Source organism: Corvus moneduloides, chromosome 2 (genome assembly GCF_009650955.1).
Source record: "Corvus moneduloides isolate bCorMon1 chromosome 2, bCorMon1.pri, whole genome shotgun sequence".
In the NCBI taxonomy this organism is placed as follows: domain Eukaryota; kingdom Metazoa; phylum Chordata; class Aves; order Passeriformes; family Corvidae; genus Corvus; species Corvus moneduloides.
The window spans coordinates 81,566,231-81,584,929 of NC_045477.1; the positions used below are offsets into that span (position 1 = coordinate 81,566,231).

At 39.5% G+C, this 18,699-nt stretch overlaps 1 protein-coding gene across 5 annotated transcripts in view; it reads left to right on the top strand.

Annotated features, from left to right (window-relative positions):
- Window positions 1-18,699, top strand: part of FARP1 (FERM, ARH/RhoGEF and pleckstrin domain protein 1) — a 205,426-nt gene that overhangs the window by 40,093 nt on the left and 146,634 nt on the right. The gene's annotated exons all lie outside the window — the stretch shown is intronic.

Genomic DNA, 18,699 nt, shown 5'->3' on the forward strand with positions numbered 1-18,699 from the left:
TGTACTGGAGTGTATATTTTTCAAAGTCTTCAGGGTTCAGTGAATAGGAAAGCAGAAACCGGAGTTCAAATTTCATTCTTTGTTACTTGCATTTTCTGTAGCTATGGTAATTCCCATGCCTTCATTGGTTCAGCTTTCCCTTCTGTAAAATGGAGGATCACCAGTGAGATACAGAGGTCTTAGACATATAGCACCCTGGAAAAATGTTATCCCTGCATTAAACAGGAAGGAATTCTGATGAGGAAAATTATCATAAAAAGTGATACCTGTTTATGAGGTTTTGTCTGTTTTCTGTGTGTACACACACACACTTTTTGATCTGCTCTCTGCTGCTGTTTGTGATCCAACTACAACTGTTTATTCAGTGTCAGACTTTATTTTAGTGGAAGGTAAATTCTCTGGACGGGCAGGTTACGTGTGAACTGAACTGCCATCAAGCGAAATGCCCATGTATATAGCAACTTGTTATGCTTTTGTGCTTTTCAGAATGCCTGCCAAATATCCATAGCAAACAGTCTTTAGGTAAAAGCTGTCTTTAGACAATTGTTGCTGTTAAAAAGTGTAGTTATAGTTTAAATTATCAAACACTAATAAAATTTTGGTGCTCTTTTATGTGGTATAAATACCCCTATTATTCAAGAGACAAGTTTCGGGGGTTTTTTAACCCATCTGTAGATGCTATTTCACTGTATTTTGAAAATTGAAGATTATGTGCAGACACTTAGCAGAAACCTTTTTGAGATTATGTCCCTTTCATTAAACTGTTTAGAAGAAAATATAAGGAACATGTGGATGCAGTGCACCCTATAGTTCCAGCTTTGCTTCTGGGAGTTTGAGAAAACAATATTTTTTGGTCTTTAATATTAGAAGATATCAACATTTCATTTAACTTCCGCAACACCTGGAAGACCTGGGGATTTAAACAACTCTCTGTTGAGATCACTTCAATATGATTGTTTTCAGACACTTTTATTTCATAACTATCACTACTCAAGGAAAGCCTAGTTGGTTTGAAAGTCAAGTCTTGTGGTGAAATATGCAGGACGCTTAGATACGAAATCTTTTACAGCAGATTCCTAAAGCCTTTTGTCTTTAACCTATGCACAGGCAAATGGAGGAGTACACAATGTTTTCAGTCTGGTCTAAAAGGTATTAATTGTTTTAGTCCCATCTCACAAAACTGAGTAAGTTTTAATACATTTTCTAAATTGAGATGTTTATTCATGTTGGAAACCCCATGTTCCTATTTATAAGCTTAGTGTTTTTAGCCAGATTGGTGCAGTATACACAGAAAAGGAAAGTGATACCATTTCAACAAAATATTTTAGGAGCAGCAAGTGTGGCCGTGGGCAGAAGATGTTAAACATACATGCCTAAGCACATCTGTGGGCTTGCTTTTCAGTGGAGAATTAAAGACTTTTTGCGTGGTTGAAGATCTGAACTACACTTTACAAAACTTGAGCTGCTATGATTATGAAAATAACTTTGGAAATATGATACGAGTATAAATTGAGAAGGATTTGTGTTTCCTGTAATTTCAGGAATTTTGCTACACAAACCTTTCTGTGTTAGCAAATGAGCCAAACTTTGGGTGGTTTTATTGATGCTTGTAGTGTGTCTTGTAGGATGGTATGAAGTTTAATGATGCCAGTTTATTATTTGCTCATGAAGTCTGCGTAAAAACAGAAACAGATAGTGGTGCTACTTCTTCTGAGTTTGGGGGAACTAGTGAAGTTGTTGGGACTGTCCATCTGTCTAGTCTTACCTCTGTGCTACTCTTGTAATACCTTCAGCACCACCGCCCCATTAGCTATAAGACCTTATCTGTGTGGTATTTTTATTGGGTTTGTTCCTGTTTTGTTTGAATGTTGTCATGGTTTTGGGTTTTTGTTGTGTGCTCATTTGTTTTTTCTTGTTTATTGAATTTTGGTTTGGTTTGTTTTTAAATTATATTCCAGGAGACATGATTCAATATCCTTGCTCTTAAGCAATCCCTTTTCTCACATTGTATACAGATGACTTGTTACGGTTAGTGCCAAATCCATCAGATGTCTGTGTCTGTTCTGTATATAACAAAACAGGAGGAAAATATGACCTATTTCCATTACCCCCCAGTGCTGCTGCTCTTTGGGCTGTTTAAAAGTAAAGTAACTCCAGTGTCATTTGAGTTTGTAAAGGAAAATTAATTCTTTTGGTGTTAGTGCTTTGATGCCCTATAATCATACCACGTTTGGCTCATTGTATTAGTTCTCACTAGAAAAAAACCCCAAATGAACAAAAAAGAGAGAAGAGAGATTCACATGCCTATATACGTGCCCATACATTGCATTTTTTTAATAGGAAAAACCCTACAAAGTATGTGGAGAGTGTATGTATGGGAGACTTAAAAAACAGAAGCCACAATGAAGACCTTTTCATCAGTTGTTGCAAATGCAGTATTGTAAAAGGAAGGGATACGTAAGAAAAATCTTTTATTCTGCATGCTGTTAATAAACAGTATTTCATTGCAGAACCTTCCAGCATTCCTATATTCCAAAAAGCTAGTGAAAACTTGAATAGATAATTGTGGATCTTTTACACACGTCCACTTAGCTGGTTGGGTACACATGCTTGGAGGAGGGGGAAAGGTAGGCACTGCTGTTTAAAAAAAAAAAAAAAGATTACATGACTATGACTTTGTATTTCTTGCCTTGAACATATAAGGAAAGTATAAAATTCATCAGTTATCTTTTTTGAGCACATTTTTGGCTCTTCAGCCATGAGAAGATAAATTATGTAGAACATCCTTCCCTCTGTTAAGTTATTCAGCATTTTATGACTGAGTTTCTGTACCTTTAGTCTTCTGTCTGTCACAAACTCTCAGACAAGAACTAGATGTCCGCTGCAGTTGCAGGTGATTAGTGCCTGAAAATCAGGTCATGAGTCAAGAGTTCATGATCATCCAGCACTTGCAGCTGTTGGTCATGCTGTTGCATGCAAGTGTGGAATATATTTCTCCCTTGCTTTTTGTTTCTAATTTCCACTTTGGCTGTATTTACTGAAAAATTCGTTAGATATGCTAACTGGAGACTGCAGAGGTTCAAAATACAGCATTCTGTTTCAGCCAGTGTTTGGCTGAGTTATGATTATGTGATAGAATGAGCAAATATGTTTCCTTTTTGCTAGGCAGGAGGATAACAGCATTAGCTAAAATGACGAATGTGAAGGAGGAAGAACATTTTTCCTCTTGTGTACACATGATAATCATATATAGATAGATCTTGGGCATATTGAATGGTTGACACTTCAACCTGAAGACTTGCAAAACCCAACACTGCCAAACAGAGGTTGAGTATTACACCATAGAGGTTGGAGATGTACAGTTCTGTACTGCTTGATTTCCCTCTGCTTTTATTTCTGCCCACCTAAGTTAGTTGAAATGGAATATGATTGAGTCCATAAAGCCATAGCAAAACTTACAGATTTTCGTATGTTTGTTTTGATGTGATCTCCCCTGTAGATTCAAAGCAGTTTAAGTGAAAATGAAATACAGTTTTTAAAGAACAGTAAAAATAGCTGATGATTGCATCTATTTCAGATCCTTCTGGGAAAAAAAAACCCTTTAATGTTTAATGTCTATGCCATTTATATTGTATTTACTTTTATAGTTGTTTCATTGCCAGAAGAAATTGGTTTTAAAACTACTCCTAAATATAGAGTCAGTGTTGTTCCTTTCTAGGTAATGCTGAAGACAAGACTGATTCTCTTGTCTCTTGTTAGACTGCCAGGATGATTTGGTGACTCAGACCAAGTTGAACCCTGACTGACATGATGCTTGTCACTGATCATATCCTACTCTCTGGGTGAATGAAGCTGATGTGACTGGAGTGACACTATTGATGCTAAATAGCAAGTGAGAGCTGTTTCTTTCTTTTTGGCATCAAAGGTCAGATCAAAGTATGTCACAGGAGGTTAGGATTCTTCTTTTGGTTAGGATCTGATCTCTTTAATTAAAACCAAACCATATTCCCCTTTATTGTGTTTGCAAGAAAATAGTTGCTTCCTTTTTGTGGCTGTCTTTTGGAACAACTAAAACATGCTTGCCTGTCAGATTACTCAAGTTTATTAAACATCTGTTTTTTGTATTGTGTCAACTTCCTTTCCCTTTGAATGTATTCAGGCTTTGTGAAATATGCAGGGTTGGAAAATGTCATCTGCTTTGGGGGATTAACACAGGTTTCTTAAGCAACAGGAGTCTCTTAATAGAAAGCAGGGTAAAGGTGTAATCCTTTGTAAATATCACTTGTAAACATTCATTTCAGTTTTCCCTTCTCTTGGAAGAGAAAAGCTTTAGATTACCTGAGAATAGAGAATAAAGCCCAAATGGTCTTGATCTACAACTATTTTATCTTCCACTGGAGTTTGGATGTAGTACCTTGGCAGGGAATTTCTCTGCCTCAATCCCAAATTTTTCAGAGAGAAGGACTTCATAATCCTGTTGGGGGTCTGGTTCTTGAGGATAATGTTCTGGGTAGGGGTTTTTTTTGTTTGGCTGGTTTTGTATATTCACGCAGTCATATGATGGTGGTTCATATTCCCTTTGTGGGGAAAATGTTGTCTGTTGACTGTGCTCCCCACCAGCTTCAAGCCAGTTTGTGTGCCAGGAAAAGCTAAATACTAGAAAGTCTCAATAGTTAATAACAAACATTGCATGTGCTTTGTTATAAATTTCCACAAGTGCTGTGTTACCTATTAAATTCAAAATTTCAGCCACAGTTTTATAAATGTTTGAATTACTTTCTGTTACATTTATGGGCTATGATAATTGCCTTGTCCTAGGTATTTACGCCTCTCCTCAATATGCAATTATAACCAGTGAGATAAACAATTTAATAAAAAAGAGCATGAGACAGTAAGGCAATGCAGAGACATAAAACAGTGTTTTATGCTTTCTTAGCCAGCTTCAACTTCAATTCAATAAGGATTGCTTTTTTTTCCAGCTTAGGAAGTGAACAGCAGGTCAAATGTCAGTTATTCATCAGTCTGAGACTTTCTTTTCTTCTTGTGCCTGAAATTATTTGGCCATTGCTGTCAGACTATTTCCAGTGAATATCAAGTATTTAAATATTCACTAATTGTCACGCCAACTCTGCTGGGTCTTCTGAAATTACAAGAAAAGCAATATTTTTTTCCTCAGCTCTCAAACACATCAGTTGTATTTTTCTCAGCAGAATATTGTTAGTGGGTATGCAGTAAACTGATTTTTATTCACAAATGTTTAGAAAATCTTTGTTGAAAGATGTGGTATTTTAGTGATGTGTGTTAATAATTTATGTGCTTTTCAAAATGGGAGAGAGAATAATCCACAAGCAGACTCCTGTAACCTGGGGCAGCAGACTGTTTAAACTGCTGATTTCTTTGTTAAGATTCTGTAGAATGAATAGAATAACTGGGAATGTAATTTTAAGTGCCAACAGATCCAGTCCATTTCAGACTAGATTGATGTATTTGAAGATAACTGGGAAATGAATGTAATTTTCTTGAATGAATTAGTCTAACTTGTAATCAGGGAAGGCTTCTCAAATACTGCCTTTTCCCCTCCCTTGCTGAGCTGACTCACCAAGTCATGCACCAATGTGTGAGCCAGCACAAAGCAGAGGATGGAGCTGGCACAAGAAGGGCAGCTGTGGGTGCAGAGGCAGTGTGGGAGCGTTTGTGAACTCTGAAGGGGTCAGTGAAATCATGCTGGTAATTTTGGTAGTAGTGTCTATGCCTGTAAGTTGGTTTGCACAGTACTGGTGAGGCTGGATTGATGGTCGGTGTGGGGAGCGTGGGCGCCCTCCCCAGTTCTGGGGCATTTCCTTGGGCCTCCTGCTTGGAGGTGACAAATGTCCAGGGAACAGTGGGGGAGGTATTTGCCATCTCTACTCTTAAAGGTGTACATGTATGGGTGGCTAGTGGTACAAGTGGAGGCTGATTTTGCTACCTCTATGTTTTCCTGTTCAGGGGTGATGGGAGGGATGTTCTGCCTCTGGTCAGAGGCAGGAGAGCTGAACTGCCTCTTGTGTGCATCCTTCTCCTTGAGACTGAGGTTCACCTCTTCCATCCTTGAAAATTTTAAAAGCTATATGTGGAAGCCTCAGCTAATCATTTTCATCCATGGTAGGATGAAAGCATGGTACATTGAACAGGCTGCTCATAATGCCTGTCTCAAATGTGTATTTTAGGATGAGATTAATTGCTCTCTGAAAGTGCTTATATATCCCTACATGCTGCTTTTTTCTGTTCCAGTAGTAACAGGGAATCATAGAATCATTTAAATCAGAAAAGGCCTTTAAGATCTTTGATTCCAACTGTATTTATGTAACATTTAACTATCAAACAGTATCATGCAGTTTAAAAATCTTAAAGGAAAAATGCTGTGATATATTATTTGTAGATCCCAGTGTAGGTGTGGAGCCCCCATACCTGAAACAGGTCAGCTGGGTATCAAGGTAAGGAACATCCTCACCACATGCATGCAGTCAAATGACATGGATATAATGGTTATCATCATCCTTAAATCCAAGCAGAATCAGCAGCCAGACAGGATTGAATGCATAATGGGAGAGGAAATTTCTCTTCTTTTTCTTCCAACAGTTCCTGCTATGGGGATGGTCCTCTCACCAAGCTCCTCCCCTTATCACTTACCTTTGGGAGGAGTGTAGAAGTTGCAAAATAAAATGTGCTGTGGAGGAAGAGTGCACTGGTGCTGTGCTGCAGTGGTAAACATGCATGACATGATTTACTTAAGCCCCTTCTTTGTTAACACAAGGTGGTCGAGCTCAAGTTACTTTCCTTAAGCTCTTTATGAAAAACAGTTGTCCATGCTTCTGGACATATGTTCTGGAGAGGCATAATAAATGAACAGGACAAACTTCTGTGAGAAAATAGCTGCCTTTCTCCACCTCCTGGATTTAAAAAGTGTGTGTTGTCCACAGTTAAAGAAATACAGTATAAGTACAATACACATGCTTTTCTAAGAGCACAATCTCGTGTTAGGCTTGAGGCATTTTAAAGCACACCCAGTTCATAGTTCTGCACTGAGCAAAAGAGGAGAAAACTTGGGCTCATATGTAAACTAATACTGGTATGTGATTGTCGCACAGCATGGTGAATGGCCATTCAGAGCACTGATTTTCAGTATCTTAAATTGCAAAAGCATATCTGGCTGTAACTTGTTCTCTAACCTGTTTGAGGGATGAAGGTACCTTGATTTTGGGATCCCTGTGCAGCTGCTTTCCAACATTATTTTGAACAGAATGGAAAGTTATCTGTGCAAACAAAGGCTTATGTAGTGCAGGATAAAAGAGTAGCAAAATGTTCTGAATTGTCCATTAATTTCCCTTTCAGTTTATTCTCAGTTGATCATGATTATCTGTTACCAGTTTTTACCTGGTGATAACACAACCTGCTGACATTAGTTCATGTTTTAGTGCTTCCTTGGTTTTCTCATTTGGTACCTCTTGTTCCCTCATTTCTTGGTACTAGAACATGCCCCCCAATATTGCTTATCCTTTTTGTCCTCTGCCTCTCCACAGCTCCTTTGTAACTGCTGATTCAATTCCTTGCTATGGGTATTCTCCAAAGAAACAGGAGACAGCAGTGTGGAAAGGTGCAGGAGTCCTGGGTGTATCTCCTGGGTCTTTAACCAGCTTCATTGTGTGATGGTGTCCTTCATCAGTGCAGTATCAGGTCTTTGTATTACAAGCCATGTGTAGTGCTGCATAGAGGAGAAAGTGGTCATCACTTGTACAGGCTGTATCTACAGTCAGAACTGGGGATACTTTCTGCAATGGCATAGTCACATTCTCATTCATACTCAAACTCTGAGAGTGGGCAGAAATATCCAAATTTTACCTAAGATAATTTGTGGTTTGAAAGTGAAATTTGACTATCTTAAAATAAACTAAAAAAACCTTTATAGCTAGGATGCAGTGATCAAAGCAGTGTGTCTTATCTTGGTACAGTCTAAAGGGACTCCACCAGTTCCCAGATTTAAAAGCCATCAGAAATTAGTGATGTGCTGCTTACCTGTAAGCTTATCTCCACTGCTCCAGTGAGCTGCTTCGACCAGGCTGTGATTACAATACACACGCACAATTAAATGTGTATGTGTAAATCACATAAAATGCGTGGCTGAAAATGTTTGCCAAAGCTTTTGTGTGTATCTGAACAAGAGTACAGTGTTAAAATCATTCTTGGATAAATATGTCAATTTTTGAATAAAAAGTGATGCATGAGGCACATCAAGTGCCAGATAACTCAGCGAATACAAACAGCAGTTGCAGAAGTAGATTAGAATTTCTCCTTTTCTTATCCCCATCCCCAAAATGGAGGCTTTGATAGAAATTGCACAAACATAATGCTGCCAGAATATAAATAGCAAATGGTGAATTATGACTTGGTGCCAATTTGCTTTTGATGGCCTGTTGGCAGATGCAAATATTCATGCAGAGCACAGCAGCAGGGAGTTTTTCTTCTCATTTCTTTCACTGTTATCTTTTCACCTAGTTTTCTGGTTGAACCTGGAGTCATTTCTTCTTCAGTTTGCCTTGCTTTTAAAATTCTTCTTCTCATGCCATTATATTTTCATACAGTTCTTATTGAATTTACAATTATCTCCATTTAGTAGATAGTGTGCAGTATGTATTTGTGTGTAGATGTTGCTTAGCATTCAGAGGCTAGTTCTTCATTCATAAAGGGGGACCTTTTGCTCTTCAGTGACTCTTCACATTTCATTGCTTCATTCCCTGGTGCAGATGCTCAGTTTTATTCCCTACTGTCATCTCACCTCCATCTAACCATCTCAGTTTTGTCCTTTCTTATTAAACATTCATCTTTGTATCCACTGTATGGACAGGTTGCATAGCTCCTTGTAGAGCTCTCTTTCTGGTCTTTTGCAAGGAGCACATTTTGGCAGAGCAGCAGGTTATGGATCTGGAGTGACTGTGAGTTAGGGGAGCACTTTGCCTTTCTGCTTGCTGGCAGGGGTGAGCCAGATCCTCAGCCACTTTACATTGTCTCCAGTTGACAGGAGCTACTGGGCATAAGTTGGATTACGTTATATGGTGGTGTCATCCAGGAGTCTCCTCCGAGAGGGCTGCCTTTTGAAATGAATCTCAGATACAACGATTTTGGGGAACAGAATTGAAATAAAAGGGATTTTGCAGAATTAATTAAGGTAATACATGTAAACTGATGTAAAAGAGAACGCTTTGTCAAAGCTTTTATATAAAGATATTGCTCAGCAAATGTAAAAGGACATTATCAAGTAGTTTTTATTACTGGATTCACACAGAGTAGCTCTGCAACCAGAAGTATATATAGCCCAGTATTCTCTGCTCTTAGATGTTCCAGAGTAATTCAGAAAGACCTCTGCAGTCAACAATAAACACGTGGCAGCTGGCAAAAGAAAACGCTTTTCATGAAAGCACTTGTGTACTCACTCATAGCATGATACAGAGGGGAAGGGACTCTGCAAGTAGTCTGGTCCAGCTCTTGGCTCAAGGCAGGGCCAGCAGTGAGCAGATTGCTCAAGGTCCCTAAGAAACATTTAACTGTAAGAATTCAGGATTAATGTGTTCTAGAATTTTTTTTCTCTTGTGAGCCTTAGCTGGACTTCAGAGTCACCAGCTGAAGATCTGCCACTTTTAAGCCTGTGATTTGTAGTTCTGAGGTAGAAACCTTCAGGTTTTCTGTGTGGCAAATGAGTGTTTGCAGCCATATCTGTGGGCTTATAAAAGAAATGAGCCAGTAGTCATTTTATAAATGAGAGACATGTCATAAGTTTACTTACGTTCTAGAGTTTGTCAGACCCTTCAACTGCTCTTCGTAGCTTTTTACTTCATGTCAAAGTATGAGTTTGTGTGCTTTGAAAGACTATGGAAGATTCTAAAAATAAAATTCAAGTGGAAAGCAAACTCTGCAAATGGCTGATTGTGTCACAACATGCTCAACTCTGTGACTTGGGCAATCTCAGGAAGAGCAAGGTAGAAGTAGCAAGCTACAGGAGAACAGTCTTTGTGAACAGGAGGGACTTTCATAACTGCATCTGCTTTAAAAAAGTCAACAAACCCTTCCAAAGATCTCATGAAAACCTGGATTCACACTAACTTTGGAAGAGCTAAGTTTTCAGACTTTTTTTCATGTGAAGCCATTGGATTAGTGTTAGAGAAACAGAATTAGGAGCAGGTAACCTTTTTGTTTGTCCTGCATAGGCTGAGTCTAGCCATTGCCATTTCTTTCTGTATCTGTACCGTGAAACAAGTAACTTTGAGCAGATCTATGTGCCTTTGTAGCTTTGAACAGATCTATGTGCCTTTGTAACTTTGAACAGGTATGTATACCTTTCAGTGGGAAAGGTCACTTCTCTGCAGAGCATTTCAGATCCGTGCTGCTTATGTTTCAGTACAGGGAAGATCTTAATACACAAAACTTAGCCAGGAGACATGACAAAAGGTTACTGAGGAAACAGTTCAGCATTTCCTTGGGCTGAGGGAACAAGTCTTTGAGGGTCAGCTAATGCTGCTGGTGCTTGTTTCACCAAAATGGCTGATTTCCTGCATAGGTATAGCTTCTGGATGTGTTTTGGATGTGAAGTTGTTGGGGTTTTTTTGTTTTGCATTGAGCTTCTATTTACGATGCTGTGGGGGAAGAAAAAAACCAGAGATCAAGTCCTCAACCGCGGTGGTAGTGGTTTACTGAGAGTTAAACTGAAGGTTAACCCCTTCAGCACCCTCAGAATTAATTCACTAGCTACTGCCTGTTAAATAATTACTTGAAAATGAAACTTGTTCACCTGAAAATAAAGTAGCATGACAGGATTAAATAACTAAAATGATAAACACAAAATGATTTTTTCGAATCTGTTGGTAGCTTAGGTATTAATGTTTAAACTTCAAATTACCTAGACATTTTAACAGAAGATGCCTGTCTAATTTGCTTGTGAGTTATGATTATTTCTGAAGATAAATAACTTGTTCTCCTCTCTTGTAGACATCTCAGTACCACTCACAGGTAATCCATTTGTCCTTTGTAGCCATCAGATCCTCATATTGATATGTCCCAGGTGAACAGATGTCACCAATTACTGTTGTTTTCCTCTGGGGGCATTTGAAGGCCCCAAAAGACTGGCTAGTGGTGGTGCAAATTCCTTTGAAAAGGTCGTGCATGTGGAAGGCTATGCCATATCAATGAACTCGCTTCTTGTAGAAATGATCCATGGATTCCTGGGCACTTGCCGCCATCAGCTGAAAACCACTGCACTGGGACATGAAGTGCTTGGGTAGGTATATAGCCTGTACCTCAGCATATAAGCTGTTTTTGACTCTTCTTCTTTGGTCACAATTGTCCTGAGTTATTTGTTATTTGCTGAAAAGCACCGTAGCAACAGAGCCCTCTCTGTAAAGGGAACACCTTTGTCTTCACTTTCAAGCTTCAGCCCAGGAGTGGGTTTCTTTTGCATGCCTTTACTGGTGTCTAAGAGGAGCAGAGAGTGAACTGGGGCCCTAGGCCCGTGATTTTCTGTGTTCCTCAATTGTTAGCTGGGTTTCTGGCTGTGGCTAGCTTTGAGTGAGGGCTCTTCCTGACCCATGAGTCAATGTGTCCATTTCTGGTCATTGGGGTTGGGGTTTTTCCCTCGTCCTCTTTTATGTGCAGCTATGAGGATACAATTTAGAACTGTGAGGATACAATTACATCTATAAGGATAGCCCTGGGGTACAGCTGAAGATGTGGCAACATCTTCTAGCATGACAGATAGTAAGTTTGTTGGCTTTGTTTTCTTGCATTTTTTCTGTTTCCTTGGCCCTCTCTGATAAAATCATTTCATGGAAACATAAACACCACACTGAGAAAGGCTGGCTTAACATTTTGTCTCCTAACCTGGCACAAGAGCTCACTCCTCTGCCTTTCTCTCCTCATTCCTCAGCATCCAAAGCCCCTTTTGGATCTGCTGATGCCTCCTACGTCCACAATCTGCCTGTAGTGGAAAGTTCTAGCAGTTTGCTTCTTCTTTTACTTCCTCTAAATTGAGGAAAGTAAAACTAATCTCAGCTTTGTATGGTTTGAGCTGTTCCATTTAAAGTGCATCACAGAAATGGGCCAATTATTATCTGTGACAATTGTGTTTTGGTGATTGACTGACTAGAAGAGGGTTAGGTGAAGAAGATGGATTTGTTTAGGGAAGGACAAATCTGCTTTAGTGGCAGATCAAGTGCAGACAAGAGAGTGATGAAAAATAGGTAGGATAGGTGGGAAAAAGAAGCTTCTGAAGATGCAGAAGTATAAGAAAGCTCACTAAGAGTAGGGGGAAAGCATTGTGCTGGACTTGTATACATCTCTAACTTACCTGAATTTTTTTTCTTTTTTTTTGTCTGTACTTAAAACACTGGAGGTCTGTTCCTTTTGTGTCTTAAACATCACAGCATGACACAGTCACATAAAGGAAGAGCACTAGAAATTAACAGTGACTGCACAGTGCAGTCTGTCAGAATTGGAAGCAGAACCCCTCACTTGCTCCTCTTTTTAATTGCCGCCTATCGATGCTTTACATACAGCAGAAAGTTAATGATGCATCTCTTAAAAAATTACTGCAAATTGCAAGTCTATTACATTAATATGATTAATTTGAACTAAAAGTTGTACCTTAGATTCTGCTAAGGCACAGTTGCATATTAGACCCATGAAGTTGTATGTGCAGCCATAACATAACTGCCTGCTCCTTTCTCTCCATGTTCTGTAAGCGCACAAAGAGACCAATCTGTTAATTATTTTTGGCATTATCAATGATGATGTCAGGAGAATGTTTTTTTAAGAAATACACTGAATCCAAATTACAATAGTCTAAAATATATCTGAGTGAAGAAAATACCTTCATTAAAAATACCGAAAGTAACCAACTCAGCACAGGCCATTTCACATATCCCAAGACAGTGGACACTTGACTTCCAAAGTGAAACCTAAGTGGTAAATTTAACAGTAAGGTAGTGTAAGTCAGCTTATGTCAGTTCCATGCTTTTAAATATTGCAAGCTGCAGCAGTTTAAAAAGAAACTCAGGCTTCTGAAAATGCAAGTGATTGACAAAAGAGTTGTTTTAATTTTGGAACCTGTTTGTTTGAGAGGCAGTTTGATGTTTTGAGTTCTCATAATGGAGAAAGATTGGGGGATTTCTATTCCCACCAGGCACTTCCTGCCACAGCTGCTTGAGTGAGTTAATGTACTTGGCTTCACATCTGTTCATTGCCTTTCTCTGCTGCCCCCATCTTCATACCAGAGCAGGAGCTCTGCTGGCTCTCCTGGCCCCTTTTACCCATTCCAGGGCTCAACTTCTCATTTCCTAGGCTCCTGCCCTGATTTCAGCCTGTTGCCAGCTGCCAGGGAAGAGCTGCCATAGGGTGCTGAGTATTGCTTGCTGTGTGAGTGCTGACCCTTGGGCAGAAGAGGGACGAGGGTGCAGCCTGGCACCTGTAGGACAGGCTGTCTCTACAAGGGCTGGGAAATGAGGCAAGAGTGAGTAGCTGGAGCAAGTTTGGCAGCATCTTACTGAAATGATCATCAAGGTAACTCCAAATTACTGGAAAGGTAGGCTTCTGCTCTCATGGCAACAGAAGTTCCAGTGCTGACTGAATTTTTTTATTCATGAAGAAAATAAGGTAAGAATTGGCAAGTCCTACTTATTCTTCCACGCTTTCATTTTCACTTTCTCGGTGATGCAGTGTTTGAGATAGAGACATTGAAAGGGAATATTCATGTTTAAAACAAAATTGGAAGTGTTTGGTTTTCTTGCACTCTTTTTAAGAGAATGGAAATGTTTTCACCCTTGATACAAGAAAGCTTTTATTGAGCCAAACTTGAGCTAAGTATGATGAGAGGACAATAAAACTTTTAAGTAGCTTGAAGATTTTTCAAGTTCACGTGAACTTTGCTCTGGTGAGCCTTTGTCCTGGAGAGAAAATGTTTGGCTTGAAGGTTAAGATGAATTAGGTGACTTCTGATTATCCAAAGAATGAAGGCTGTGTTTGTACCCTCATTCCTGTTTCTTTGCATATGGTTCTTTCATCCGTTCTGTCTTTGCTAGTCAAGGAGGAGGACTGTTTGAAGAAGGCACTGTAGAGCACTCTGTCTCTCATCCAGCAACAGCTGAATACTTTATGGAAGTGTATTAAGTCCTTGACAGGAGAAGGTAGCCAGCTGGCTGCTGCAGCAGGATATTCTTGTTCTCCCTCACAACTGAAAAGGAGGAATTGGCAGAGCGCCTGCTGAGCTTGCTGGGGAAGAGTAGAGGCACAGACTCTTGCAGTATTTTAACTAGGTGGGCTGTTAACCAAAAAAATAAGAGAAGAAAGCACACATTTCAAGTCTGCCTAGGCTACCAACTGGAAAGTGGTAAAGGGCTGACTCTAATATAAATAATTACCGCCTAAAAGCCTCCATGCTTTGGGATAGCTTAAGAATGTCGTTACTTAAAGGTCACAAGCAAGTGAAGTAACTACATTGGTGTTTGTTCTGCGTGAAGCAGCATGTGGAATGGTGGTGTCTCACTGGTTAGAATAGTACTGTGACAGGTCTACAAAATCTGGAGTCTGGAGATAACTTGATTGTTCTTTCTTATCCTAGTAAGTGCAGCTCAAGATGTCTGTGTGGGTCACCAAAAAAGATAGTTGAAATGAAAGAAATTCATGTTAAAATTAGCAAGTTCAGAAAAGAGAGAACACAAGAACGGTGCTCACCATTTCTTTAAGCCAAGTTTTGAAACAATATGAGACTATCCAGTCAATCATCCATTTCCAAGAAGAAAGCAGGTGCAAACAGCCTTAAGGCACAACCAATTAACACAAAAATAGATGTGTATTTTGGGTGTGGATGACCAAATATGCTGAGGTACAAGTATTTGAAACAAAACAAGCCTCAGGTCATTATTTTATAGCCTGTTCTTCCTCGTATGCTTCCTTTAATGAAGTCTCCCAGGAAATGCTGTGTGGATGCTCCATTGACTGATAAGTGAAGCTTCTCCTTTAAGCACTGAAAGTGGTGGTCCAGGAGATGTTTTTAGTAATTTAAAGAAAGAATCCTGACCTCTTATATAGACTCAGAGGACAAATCAGATCTGGGTTCTGTGTTTGTAAATGCTCTTCAGTGACCTCCACTGTATTTTGGAACAGACCTTCTCTCAGTTTTTCCATCATTACTGAAGATAAAGATATTAACAATAACTACTGAGGCCTGTATGGATTTTTGGTGATGCAGTTTTATGTGCTTAGAAGGTATTTGGAACACGTGTCATAGAGGTTCAACATGGGTTACAAACATGCATTGAGATTATATAGTTCTTGGAATACACAGTCTTACTAACCTTTGATGTCTAAGATCCAGGTCATCATTTATGAAGATAACTAAATATTCGCATGGTCTGGACTGACCTTTCAAAAAGCAGGAAATACTGCTCTGAATTGCTTTCCCCTAATTTACTTTTGATAGATCTTGTGGGTACAGTTGGAAAAAACACTTGAATGCTGGTATCAGTTTACTCTCCCTTCCCCAACTGGCAAAATTAAAGTAAGCTCTGATTCCTTTGTTCACAGTGAATCATATATTTTAATTTAAAAAAAACAAAAAAAAACCCAAATACCACATTCTTTTGACCCCTAAATGAACTAGTTACAGCTCTAGTTTAAGATTACAGGTTATTATAATAGGTGCTGGCTCTAGTGCTATCTTATTTTCCACTTCACAAAATTAAAGGTTATCTGGCACTGTTTGATGCAAATAACCAGTCTTTCTTAAACACAGCAGAATCTTACAGAGCTGGGTGAACTGTGTTGCACATTCGTCTGAAGTCTGTTTTTCCTTAACTTTGGTTAGCAGCAATTACAGTCATGCTGGAAGTAATTAAAAATATGGGAACACTTTATATATAAATGTAGATGCATGATGTAGATATAACTACTAATTGAGATGTTGAATGTAACTGTGACTTCTTGTCAAGCATACTGGGTAGTCTTTGCTTGCAGGTTTATTTTGCAGCTTGCAGACCTGCTTCAGCTGCTCGTAGAGCTCCTTGGGCAAAGGCTGAAAGGAGGGTTGGGAATTTATTGTGCTTTTTCAGTTGCTCAGAGAAGAGGCAATGGATACATCTCAGGTTTCTCTTAGCAAGTTGAAGGAATTTCAGTCCTTGTTTTTAGACTTGCAACTGCTTGGGGCTTCAAAGCCTTATATGAGTGAAAAAGAGGGAAGGAGGAGTACATACTGCTAATCTTACGTTAACATAAACATAAGGGTTGAAATGCTGGTTGTAAGAAAGCAGCTGCAGTAGAAGAGGGGCCATTCAAAAGACATGCATTCACAGCTCTCAGAAACAGGTACTGCATCATAAAGACCTTGATATCCTGTTCAGCAGGATATCAATTTCTTATTCAATTTTTAAAAAATCTGTAGCTATTTTACAGTTTTGCTTCCAAGAAGACCAAGTATATTTTTAGTTATAAAATTTGATTAGAAGTTTGTTACTGAGTAATCTGTCTGTTATCTACAATAAGGAAAGCATTTTAAAGAATTTGTCATACATTGAAGCATCAGATATAGTGAGAGAGGTTAACTTTAAAAAAAATGACCTCTAGTTTCATTTGGAAGAAGAAAATAGGAAGCTTTAGTTGCTTATTTTTATTTCTGGTCCAAGTGTTGGGAGCACTTGAATGTCTCTCTCTTCTGTTTTTTTTGCTCTGTGTGTTGTCAGACTTCTAATGTCCTCAGCTGAAAAAGGAAATGCACCAGGAATCCCAGTTCCGTCTGTTCTTTTGTACAATGGCACTTTCTCACAACAGGACAGCTACTTGAAGCAGAGCAGGAATGTTCTGCCAGTTTGTCTCAAACTCTTGCTAACCACATGGGAAAAGCTGAAGAGCAGAGAGAAGAATCTTGGCCTTAGTCCATTTTTTTCCCTTTGCATGGGGGCAGAGGAAGTCACAGACATGAAGAAGCAGTCATTACTGAGGGCAGGAGCTAAAGCTTTTGATTGTTTTTAAGAGAGAGGTAACTTTGCTGTAGACTTCTGCAACAAATCTAACTCTGCAAGTTGCATTAAAAGCATACAGTTAATAGGCAAAATAAACCTGACAATTACCAAAATGTCTCATTTTTCTCCTAGAGGTAGGTAACCTGTTTTGAATTCCAGATCACTGAGCATAGAATGGTTTGAGTTGAAAGGGACCTTAAAGATCATGTAATTCCAACCCCCTTCCTTCGGAGGGACAGGACAGCTTTCACTATACAAGGTTGCTCAAAGCCCCATCCAACCTGGCCTTGAACACTTCTAGGACTGGGGCATCCACTTCTCTGGGCAACCTCTGCCAGTGCCTCACCACCCTCACAATAAAGAAGTTCTTCCTAATATCAGATCTTCCTAATATCAAATCTACTGTCTTTCAGTTCAGAGCCATTCCCCCTTGTCATATGACTACATGCCCTTGTAAAAAGCCCCTCTCTAGCCTTCTTTTAGGCTCCCCGTGCTTAGTGGAAGGCTGCTCCAAGGTCTTCCTGGAGCCTTGTCTTCTCCAGGCTGAACAACCCCAACTCTCTCAGGTGTTTGTCCTCATAGAAAAGAAGCTTCAGCTTCTGCTCATCTCCTCTGCACTCCACCTAATAGGTCTCTGTCCTTCCTGTGCTGGGGACTCCAGAGCTGGATGCAGTTCTCGGTGTGGGGTCTCACAGGAGTAGAGTTGAGGGGGAGAATCACCTCCCTCTAATTGATGTTCATGCTTCTTTTGAGCAGAAGTAGTTGGATTTTCTATCAGTCAAACAGATTAATCTACTATTGAAAGAGAAAGTGAGAGAGCATGTGTGTATCAGTAAATGACATTACAGTATCTTATTAGTATATGACAGAATCACAGACTGTCTGAGATTGGAAGGGACCTGGTGTCATCTGGTCCAACCTTCCTTCTCAAGCAAGGCCACCCAGAACAAATTGCCCAGGACCATGTCCAGAGAGCTTTTGTAAACCTCTAGGGATGGGGACTCCTTAGCCTCTTTGGGCAGCCTGTACCAGTGCTTGGTTACCCTCACCATTTCTAGGTGGTTGATGGCTGTAACAGCAGTCACTCTGCAGGGCCCCACATGAAGCAGAGTACAGTAATCAGAAAATAACTGTTTTCTCTAATTTGAGAAATTGTGGTTGTTTTAGCAGCGTTCCTTGCCAAAGATTAAGCATTTGCATTCATTTCTAACAGTTAAAAGATATCTGGAAGCACTAGTGCAATCCTCTGGGATGAGGCTTCATAAGCTACAAAACCTTTTGATAAATAGATACTGGGCTTGGTTAGGACTTTTTTCCCTAGAGCTATACTAAGCTTGGGTTTATCTCATGTGCCATTTGTTTGGGATGCTTTCATTCAATCAACTGTCTCTGATTAATCATAACATTTACTCAGACCCACTCTGTTTAATGTGCCTTTGTCTTTCTCCCCCGCCCCCCCCCCCGCCCTGCAGACCACGAGAACATAGCACTACAGAGGGATGTAAATGCCCTTTCATGGCAGAAATTCTTTTCCGAGAGTCCAAATAGCTCAGGTCTAAGATTTTTGTTGCAAACATTCCCAGTAAGGGTTTTAGTAAGTCAGAAACATTGGGTTACTAACTTCATTGATTATTTTTGTCACATTAACCTTGACCTACTAAACCAG